The sequence below is a fragment of the Eriocheir sinensis genome, chromosome 14 (genome assembly GCF_024679095.1).
Source record: "Eriocheir sinensis breed Jianghai 21 chromosome 14, ASM2467909v1, whole genome shotgun sequence".
Lineage (NCBI taxonomy): Eukaryota > Metazoa > Arthropoda > Malacostraca > Decapoda > Varunidae > Eriocheir > Eriocheir sinensis.
The window spans coordinates 14,770,775-14,781,422 of NC_066522.1; the positions used below are offsets into that span (position 1 = coordinate 14,770,775).

General features: G+C 43.1%; 1 long non-coding RNA gene across 1 annotated transcript; it reads right to left on the minus strand.

Annotated features, from left to right (window-relative positions):
* Positions 1–6,966: 6,966 nt before the first annotated feature.
* Positions 6,967–10,510, minus strand: LOC126998552 (uncharacterized). Its single transcript, XR_007752919.1, has 2 exons — positions 8,401–10,510; positions 6,967–8,155 (listed from the first exon to the last, which is right to left on the minus strand). It is a non-coding gene; the product is annotated as an uncharacterized LOC126998552 (long non-coding RNA).
* Positions 10,511–10,648: the final 138 nt, after the last annotated feature.

Sequence of the window (10,648 nt, forward strand, 5' to 3'; positions counted from 1 at the left end):
AATAGAAAGATGAAAGCAAAAGGAGGAGAAAGAGTTAATAAGAGATGAAAGAAACTGGAGAAGAAAGAAGAAAGACGTAATGCGCAACTAAAGGATGACATGAAAGTAAAAGACGGAAAAAAAAAAGTACAAGGGATTAACATGAAGAACGCAATAGACAAATGTGAAGAAAAGGTGAAGAGATTGATCAGTGAGGAAGAAAACTGGGAAGGAAAAAAAAACAGAGTAAGAGGAAGCAAAATAAAGAGGACAAAGGATTAAAACGAAAGAGACAATAGAAAGGTGGCATGAAACTATATGAGGAGGAAAAGGTATGTAAGGGATTGAATAGCACTGAAGGAAGGATTAGAGGGGATTCAGTTCGAGAGAGAGGTTTTAATCAATCAGGAATTCTACTCAGTTTATAAAGGTGTCGAGTCGTGTTCAGACTTTTCCAAATATTTCTCATTCAAGAGGAAGGTATCAGGACACCTCTTCTCACGTAATTGACTGCTCTTTCGGCCACCTCTTCGGATTTTTTACAGGAGCAGCGAGTAGCGGGCTTTTTTTTATTGGTTTCCTTTTTTTGTGTGCCCTTGTGCTGTCTCCCTAGCTGTAAAAAAAAAAAAAATAAAGTCCGTTTCGAAAGATTGGAATGAACCTGGAATTAACGAGAGGGATTTTTCTACCTGTTTTTTTTTTTTTTTACCATTCCATCCCGGGCAATCACTCTGTAGCTCATGATAAAAGAATAATGGAAAAAGAGAAACTGACCCCCAGCGGAAATTAAATCGGTAACATTGCATTCGTGTGTGTAAGGCAGAAACCCTGAAAAATACTGTGCGGCAAACATGTCCCGATTAATTAGGAGTTTTTAGAGGAAAGGGAGTGAGTGAGGGCGGGAGGAAGGGAGAGAGAGGGGCTAGAGAGGTGGGAGTGAGGTTTCGTATGTAGCGCGAGGGAGGAAGGGAGGGAGTGAGGGCGGGAGGAAGGGAGAGAGAGGGGCTAGAGAGGTGGGAGTGAGGTGTCGTATGTAGCGCGAGGGAGGAAGGGAGGGAGTGCGAGAGAGAGAGGGAGTGGCTGGACTAGGTAATGTGTAGTGTGTCGTGGTGTTTGGTAATACTGCTTGTTTCTGGTTTCTCGGTTGCCACTGTGTCGTAGTTATTGCGTTACACTGTTCTGACGTGTTTGGTTTAGCGTCCTTTGTGATTTTTTAGGTTCACGGTACAGGTGGCGATGTGTTTTAAAATACTGCCCTATTACTCTCCGTTTACTGATTGCCGTTTTTTTTTTTTTTTTAGATGCTGTCTATAGCGCCGGTAGGGTTGCTTACTTGAGGGGTCTCTTGGGCGGCCCCAGCCCGTTAGTGGTGCAGGCGAATTCTATTTATAGTGGCTGCCGTGATGTATGACTCCTGCTTCGCCCATGCTACCCCCAGGTGCTCCTCTTGACCGAAGCTATTGAAGTTAGGGTTGATTGAAGATCTGGGCGATGATTGAAAATTGTCAGCGTGCATCGGCGGGACTCGAACCCAAGTCCCCGGGCTCACCACGCCAACACGGCGACTACTCAGCCACCGCCATGGTTAGGAATGAGACAATCGTCTATGTGTCGTTTCTGTTCCTTTAATGTATTGGCTTTCTATATATTAAAAGTTTGTTTCATATGTATAGATTTTCGTTATCAGTGAAAAAGTTATGTTGGAAAGTTGTTATTCTCTCTCTCTCTCTCTCTCTCTCTCTCTCTCTCTCTCTCTCTCTCTCTCTCTCTCTCTCTCTCTCTCTCTCTCTCTCTCTCTCTCTCTCTCTCTCTCTCTCTCTCTCTCTCTCTCTCTCTCTCTCTCTCTCTCTCTCTCTCTCTCTCTCTCTCTCACAAAATTATAATGAGCAATCCTGGCGTGTGAAAAAATAAGTTGGGTTTTCTTTTGTCTTGTCCTATTTTCCAGACTCATCACCTCCTCCTCCTCCTCCTCCTTCTCCTCCTCCTCCTCCTCCTCCTCCCTCTCCTCCTCCTCTATATCCTCCTCTTCCTCTTCCTCCTCCCTCCTCTCTTCTTTTCCCTACTCTACGTCGTCTGTCCTTTGTTTTCCCAGGTCACTCTCTCTCTCTCTCTCTCTCTCTCTCTCTCTCTCTCTCTCTCTCTCTCTCTCTCTCTCTCTCTCTCTCTCTCTCTCTCTCTCTCTCTCTCTCTCTCTCTCTCTCTCTCTCTCTCTCTCTCTCTCTCTCTCTCTCTCTCTCTCTCTCTCTCTCTCTCTCTCTCTCTCTCTCTCTCTCTCTCTCTCTCTCTCTCTCTCTCTCTCTCTCTCTCTACCACAAAAATCAGTTCTCTTTCATCCCTTGCATCTTTATCTTAGGGAGGTTTGTATTGAAATGTAATTATGATCCTAGCCTCGGTTTACCACATAAATCAGTTCTCTTTCATCCCTTGCATCTTTATCTTAGGGGACAAGAGGGAACAGAGATTCAAAACTTCATCATGCTTACTATTGTGTCATAAAGAGGTTTGTATTGAGATGTAATTATGAGACTTTCCTTGGTTTTCCACATAAGTCAGTTCTCTTTCATCCCTTGCATCTTTATCTTAGGGGACAAGAGGGAACAGAGATTCAAAACTTCATCATGCTTACTATTGTGTCATAAAGAGGTTTGTATTGAGATGTAATTATGAGACTTTCCTTGGTTTTCCACATAAGTTAGTTTTCTTTCATCCCTTGCATATTTTTTTCTTTAAGGAAGAGAGGGAAGAGAGATTTAAGCCTTTATCGTTTACCATTTGTCTTATCGTGGTGTCTTGTGTTTTGTGTATGAAGATGTAATGACACTTTTCTTGGTTTTCCTAATAATTCAAGCTTTTTCATCCCTCATCTTTTATCTTCAGAGGAAAAGGGAACATAGATTTAAGCCTTTATTATTCACATCGTAGTGTTTTGAAGGGTTTTGAATATGGATGTTGGTTTTCCTTATAAATCAGCTCTCTTTTTCTCTCACATCTCTATCTTAAGGACGAGAGAGAAGAGAGTTTGAAACCAGGGCCAAAGGAGTACAGGGTCAAGTCATGCGTCGTCCTTTGGCCCTGTTGTAAACCTTTGTCATTCCTATCGTGGTGTCATTAAGAGTTTCGCGTAAGGATGATCTGCCAAGCCTGTCTCATTATATTCAGGTTGCTGTCGCGGCACGAAAGGCGGGAGTACAGTGAAAGAGGATCCTGCTGATGAGACGTGGGGACTTGTAACAATGGAGGATTAGCGTCGATGCTAATAACGGTCGGATGCTATTTTGAGAGTCGAGCCGAGGAGGGTTAATCAAGGACACTGGAGGCTTTTACATAACAAAGTTTTGGTCCCCTTACTTCTTCCTCTTCCTCCTCCTCTTCTTCCTACTCTTCTTCCTCCTCTTCTTCACCCTCATTCTAGTCCCCTCTCTTGCTCCTCCTCCTTCTCTTCCTCATCTTCTTCCTTTTCTTCATCCTCATTCTAATCCTCCTATGTGCTTTCAATCTTCTCTTCTCCTCCTCCTTAATCTTTTCATTTTTCTGCTTTTCTTCTTCCTCGTACTATTTCTCCGCTTCCTCCTCCTCTTCCTCATCTTCTTCCTCTTCTTCATCCTCAGTCTAATCCTCCCATGTGCCTCCAATATTCTCTTCTTCTCCTCTTTCTCAATCTTTTCCTTTTTCTGATTTTCTTCCTTCCCTCCCCGTTTCTCCTCTTCCTCCCCTTCTTCCTCCCTCTCCTCCTTCTCCTTCTCTTTCTATTCCCTTTTCTCCACTTTTTTTCTTTCCTTCCTCTCTCTGATACTGGACACTGGAGACGTTTATATCACAAAGTTCTAGTTCCCCTGTTTCTCTTCCTCTTCCTCCTCTTCCTCTTCTTACTACTCTTCCTCCTTTTCTTCATCCACCTTCTAATCCTCCCAAGTGCCTCCAATATTCTCTTCTTCTCCTTCTCCTCAATCTTTTCCTTTTTTTTATTTCTCTTCCTTCTCTTCCTGTTTCTCCGCTTCCTTCTCCTCCTCCTCCTCCTCCTCCTCCTCCTCCTCCTCCTCCTTCTATTCTTCTTTCTCCTATTCTTCCATCTCCTTCCTCTCTTATACTGGACACTGGAGACATATATCACAAAGTTCTGGTCCCCTCTCTCTCTTCTTCCTCCTCATTCTCCTCTTCATCCTCATTCTTTCTTTGCGCTTCCAATCTTCTCTGTTCATTTCTATTTTCTTTCCTTTTCGTAATTTTCCTCCTCCTCCTCCTCCTCCTTTTCCTCCGCCTCCTCCTGCTCCTCTTTCTCCTCCTCGCCATCCTCTTCCTCTTATGCGCCTTCAACATCATCATCTCAACATTTTTCCTTCAAAACTCCTCCTCCTCCTCCTCCTCTTCCTCCTCCTCTGTCTTCCTTCACTCCATCCTTGTCTTGCATATATATATTTGAAATAGTGCGGAATCTGGGGCACCCAAATTGTGTGTGCGTGCGTTCGTGTGAGTGTGTGTGTGTGTGTGTGTGTGTGTGTGTGTGTGTGTGTGTGTGTGTGTGTTTTGTCTCCGTTTCTGGAAGTTGTAATGTGGATATAATGGGTTTCGGGCAAAAGTTTCCTTGTCTGCCGAGAGAGGGCGGGGCGGTGGTGCCTCTGCTGCGTCACTGGGGATGGCGGCGGTGGTGGTGGTGACGGAGGGGATGAAGACAATGCTGAGGGAGATAGAGAGAGAGACAGAGAGATGGCTGGTGAGAGGAAAGAGCGGATGAAATAAAAAAATAGGAACAAATAGGAGGAGTGAGTGAGTGAGTTAGGAAGCTGTGGCGAGGAGAGGAAAAGGAGAGGGATACTATATGGGAAATGAAAGGAAGATGACAGTGATACGATGATGGGACGGTGATGTGAGGATGATAGAAGAGAAGTGATGGTGTAGTGAAGATGATGGTGATGGAAGATGAAAGATGCTAATGGTTGAGGTGGCAGCAATAGGGTGGTGTTGGGAGGTAAAAATGCTGCAGTGAAGATTGTGTTGACTTGATAGGGTGATGATAGGAGATAAGAGATGCTGCAGTGAAGATGGCAGTGACTTGGTGGTGATGGGAGATGAAAGATGCCGCGGTGAAGATGGCAGTGATTTGGTGGTGATGGGTGATGCAAGATGCTGCAGTGAAGATGGCAGTGACTTGGTGATGGGAGATGAAAGATGCCGCGGTGAAGATGATGGTTATGGGACATGAGTGATACTGCGGTGAAGGTGAAGGTGAAGGTGGTGATAAGATGATAGTGATCGGACATGAGGGATGCTGCACCAAATCACGACGACAGCCAGTAGACAGCCATCCAATTTTCTCCCAGCTGGACCATCATCGGCAGGTCTTCTGTGGTTAACGTGGCTTGAGATTGGCTGGGAGACGAGACCTTTCAGCCTGATCGATGGCCCCACTTAGACCGAAGTGCCATATTCTCGTATCGTCAGGGGGCTTACTAACACACACACACACACACTTTTGTTTAGGCTTTCGTAGAGGTTGTTGTGTTAGTATTTCCATGAGTAGTAGTTTGAGGAGTTTAGTGCTAGTTTGACAAAGGCTTCTGCACCATGAACAGGAAAAGCTTCAGTGAATACGAGCCAAAGATGCTACTTCATTTTAGGGTTTACACACTCAATTTTGATAAGGCTTACGTAGAGGTTCTTGTGTGTAATTCCATGGGTAGTTTTATGAGCCTAGTGATAGTTTGACAAAGGCTTCTGCAACATGAAAGGAAAAACCACTCATGAGAACCCGACTAATCTCCTTTGTGGCCTTCGGAAAGCGTCTGAGAATGGGAAACCACGATGTGATTCGGCACTTTTGTCAACACACCAGCGTCCAATCAGCTAATGCCTTCCGTCGTTTTTTTTTTTTTTCTCTCTCTTGACCCTTTAATGACCCTTACATATTATCCAATTAGTTAATGTGTTCTCCGTTTTTCTGTTGATGTAACGTAGCTCTGTGGTGTTTGATATAATACTTCATTTAATTAATTGATGCCGTGTTGTTTGTTCTCTTAATGAAACTGTTCCTTGATTAATCCTTATCCAATTAGTTAATGTCTTTTCCTATTGATGTAACGTTGATCTTTGGTTCTTAATACACTTCACCATTCAGTTAATTGATACCGTGTTGTTCTCTTATTGTAACTTGTCTCTTTGAAGTTCTACAGTCATATCAACTAAGTGTTTCAATGCCTTATAATCGTACCAACTTAGTTCTTCAATGTCCTATACATACTTACATGATCCACTTAGTCTTGTTTGTGTTCTTGTCCCTCTACCATATGACAAAATGAAAATCTGAAGTAATTAAGTGTTATGTGGACTATATCTTTACATTTAGGTGTCTTTGTCAGTATTTCATTATTTAAATGGGTTTTGTTTGTAAGTCTTTTGCTTGTTTGGAAACGTGGCTTGTGAGGGCGACGAGTAGTAGTAAGGAGAAAGAAAAATATGTTTGGTTTGGGGGACATTTTATTGGAAGCCAGGCCGGGTGGTAGGGGGGGGGGGTGCAGGAGGGAGCCACACACGAAATTTGCAATTAATATGAAAATAATGAATCCAGCCTCGCCGAGTTTTATTAATTCTGGACACACGGAACTTTGCATAACTCATTTCAAATATTTGTTTTTATTGGAATGCGTTGTACTGGCGTGGGCGGAATGACGGATAACATGACGTAAACACACTTTTGCGAAATTCTATACACGGGAATCGTATTGATGAATTCACTGGACCTTGGCGTTACCGAACCTAAAATTTACAAGAGTTAATTTCAGCCGGTTAAAGAATAAATAAACAAACGAATAAGTACAATAAATAAATTAATACACAGTAAAAATATAAATAAAAGACCGAATAGAGAATGGACTAGAAAACTCATTACATTATTCGATTTCACCCTTCGCTGTTCCACTTCTTCATTTAACTTGTTTTCAGAAAGTGGTTACAACTTTTAGTGGAGGAAATTAATTGTTTTTTCGTCTTCGTTTCGTGTTCGTCTTATTCTTTTTTCTTTTTTTTCTTCTTCTTCGTCTTCTTGTTCTTGTCTTGTTGTTGTTCTCGTTCCTGTTCTTGTTCTTTTTCTTCTCGTTCTACTTTTTGATTTTCTTCTTTTTCGTCTTCGTTTTCGTTTCCGTTTTCGTCTTCTTCGTCTTCATCTTCATCGGACCGTGTATGAGCCCCCTTACACAAAATACGGCATGTCCTCCCTTTACCCGGCTTAGGGCTAATCCGTTCCATAACTTCACAAGCAGAGACGGCCTCGTAATTGGAATAGGACGAGAAGCTCCATAATGATCATACACATACACACACACACACACACACACACACACACACACACACACGTCATTGGAGTTGCCTGCGTGAATAAAAAAAACTGCCTGAAGACTATAAATTTTCCTCTCAATGGCAGGAATCGACGGTAGGAAATTTGATTGACATTGGAAGACCGTAGTTACCTGGGTGGCGGTGCGTTAAAACAGATATGTTGACGGAGCTCCTGAAAACTTAACCCCGGAAGAGAGAAAAATATATACATGTCAAAGTTAAGTAAATGTTTTGGCACAAGACCGAGTAACCAAAAGCTTTATACCTCGTTCGTTAAAAAGATAAAGTTGGTGTGTGTGTGTGTGTGTGTGTGTGTGTGTGTGTGTGTGCGTGTGCGTGTGTCAGCCCATTCACGTCAGTCTGAGTTTAACGAAAGTCTTTTTCCGCTCGTAAAAATAGCTTTGAAGTGCCGCCCGCCGAGTGAGTGCCGAGTCAGCGGGGCGAGGCGGCGCATCTTTCCGGCGGGGAAGAAAGAAAAGCGAAACTCGGGACGACGTAAATTAACGCAAACACGCGAGGAATTTTGTCTTACCCTTCCAGCCAGTCCATTAATTTGCGCTCGGCTGGATTCTCGAGCTCACGAGGACGCAATAAGAGCGAAATTGCTGGCGTCGATCGAGATCCACGAAAATAGGGTTAGGAGGAAGTGCGCCCTCAGCAGACACGGCGGTTCCAATCAGACTCGTTCCGCCGACTCTCCTCCTGCTGTATAGGTGCTTCAGTATACCACCGACCCCACAGAATGAGTCAACGAGAGGTCGGTTATCGGGTTTTGGCGCTACTGGATGTGTTGTCTGACGAAATAGAAAGTCAAAATATAAAGTGCAAGACTCGTTTCGCGACGCACCTGCTAAATAGACGCGTCAATATTCCACCACCGACCCCGCAGAATGAGTCAACGAGAAGTCGGTTATCGGGTTTTGGCGCTACTAGATGTGTTGTCTGACGAAATGGAAAGTCAAAATATAAATACGCGTCAATATTCCACCACCGACCCCGCAGAATGAGTCAACGAGAAGTCGGTTACTAGATGTGTTGTCTGACGAAATGGAAAGTCAAAATATAAAGTAAAAGACTCGTTTCGCGACACACCTGCTAAACAGACCCGTCCATTACACACCACCGACCCCACAGAATGAGTCAACAAGAGGTCGGTTATCGGGTTTTGGTGCTGTAAGATGCGTTGTGTGGCGGAAGACAAAATCAATCCAAATATTAATAGACCCGTTCCACTGTGCAGACGCGCAAATATACAACGAACCACCAAAATGAATCTACAAGAAATCTGTTATCGGGTTTTGTTTGGCACGGCTGGGCATGCTGTGTGACGGAATATGAAGTTGATCAGAATTTCAATAGACTTTCTTTTAGGCGTTCGCTACATCAAGGAGGCCTCTTACACTGACTGGTATACACTTTGTAATGGTGTGCATGGGGTATTTCGAACGCTCGTGTGCATCCTGAAGAGTGAAAAACAAGGAAATGAGGTTAATAACTAGCTAGAAAAGATTGGTGTGGTGGCAGGTTACGACTGATGAAGTTTTAAGACAATACTGAAAGGCATACAGGAAAAGGAGAAAGAGGAAGAAGGGATGGAGGAGGAGGAAGAGAAAGATGAGGAAAAGGAAGAAAAAGAGGAGAAAGAGGAGGAGATGGAGAAGAAAGAGGAGTAATTAAAATACTGAAAGGCATGCAGGAGGAGGAGTAAGAGTTGATATTAATATGGGAAGTATGGAGTAGACTGATCAGCTAGACAAACACGGTGTATAATTTTTACGTTAACGGGGACAAGCCAGGAGTAGAAAAAAAGTATATACAAATGCATTAAATAAATCCCACAAGGCGCTGATCCTATAATGACGGAGAGGGAGTTAGAGGAAGGGGATTAAATTCATTTCCCGAGGTATCTTAGTCACCTTCCTCTTTATGTCGATTGGCGGCTTGAATTGGGCGTGAAATTGCGTTTAAGTGACTGGCTCGAGAGGCTTCCGGTGGCGCGCGACTCACGGTCCGTTTAATCAAAGCGTGGAATTTGATAAACCAAGAGGCCGGCTCATCACATTTCGAGTTTAATCAACGTGAGGGGATTCCGAGGAGCAAGGCGTGCCATGGTTATTGGATTCTTGGATTCCTCTAGAGACTTTACTGAGGATTAAACATAATGAAACGTCGTGATCTTTTGCGGTAACACGTTTCTAATGATGATAATTTGAGCTGGTCGTTATTTTGTGACGCCTAAATATCGACTGAAAAGAACGTGGGTTATAATCTTGTTAGTCGTGATACAGATTTTTAAAGAAGAGGAGAGAGAGAGTAGTAGTAGTAGTAGTAGTAATAGTAGTAGTGGTAGTGGTGGGGGTGCTGGTAGTAGTGTGTATCTTGGTATAGGTAGGAGGTAGTAGGATGATAATGATGATAATTATGGTTGATCCTATATCTGTGGCTTCCAAATACCGATAGAAAAAAGAACGTGAACTATACTCGTGTTAAACGTGTTATAGATTAGAGAGAAGTAGAGAGGGAGAGGGAAGGGGAAAGGGAGAGAGAGAAAGAGAGCGAGAGAGCCCCTATTACGGTCCGCCTACAAGAGCGTGAGTGAGTGAGGGTGGTGGTTAATGAGCATGTTTGTTGTTCACTGAGGAGCCAGAAGCCAGGACGGAGAGAGCAAACAGGAGCACGAGAGGTAAAGGGTCCGAAGAGCTTTGCCGCGCCCACGTCTAATCGGAGTGAGTGTGTCCGTCCCTCTCCTTTCCTTCGTCTGTGTGTTGGGTAAAGAAGCTGAGTGAAGGGAGGAAGGGACGGCAGCGAGGGCCCGGGGAGTCATCTTTTCATTACCGGGGCCGTGTTTTTTTTATTTCCCTTTCATCTGTGTATTCTGTTTATCTGTTTATCACGTTTATCGGTATCTGTTTCTCCTGTTTATCTGTTTTTCTGTTTTATCTGTGTGTTTCTCCTGTGTATTTGTTTTTCCTGTTTTATCTGTATCTGTTTCTCCTGTTTATCTGTTTAACTGTTTATCTTTTTATCATTTATCTGTATCTGTTTCTCCTGTTCATCAGTTTATCCCGTTTATGTATATCTGTTTCTCTTGTTTATCTGTTTTTCCTGTTTTATCTGTATATTTTTCTCCTGTTTATCTGTTTTTCCTGTATCTGTTTCTCCTGTTCATCAGTTTATCCTGTTTTATCTGTATCTGTTTCTCCTGTTTTTTATCTTTATTATTATCATTCTTTATCTTTATCCTGTTTCCTGTTTATCTGTTTATCTCTCTTTATCTTGTTATCCTGTTATATCTGCTATCTCTGTGATTTGAACTGTTGAGATGAGAGTGAGATGAGGT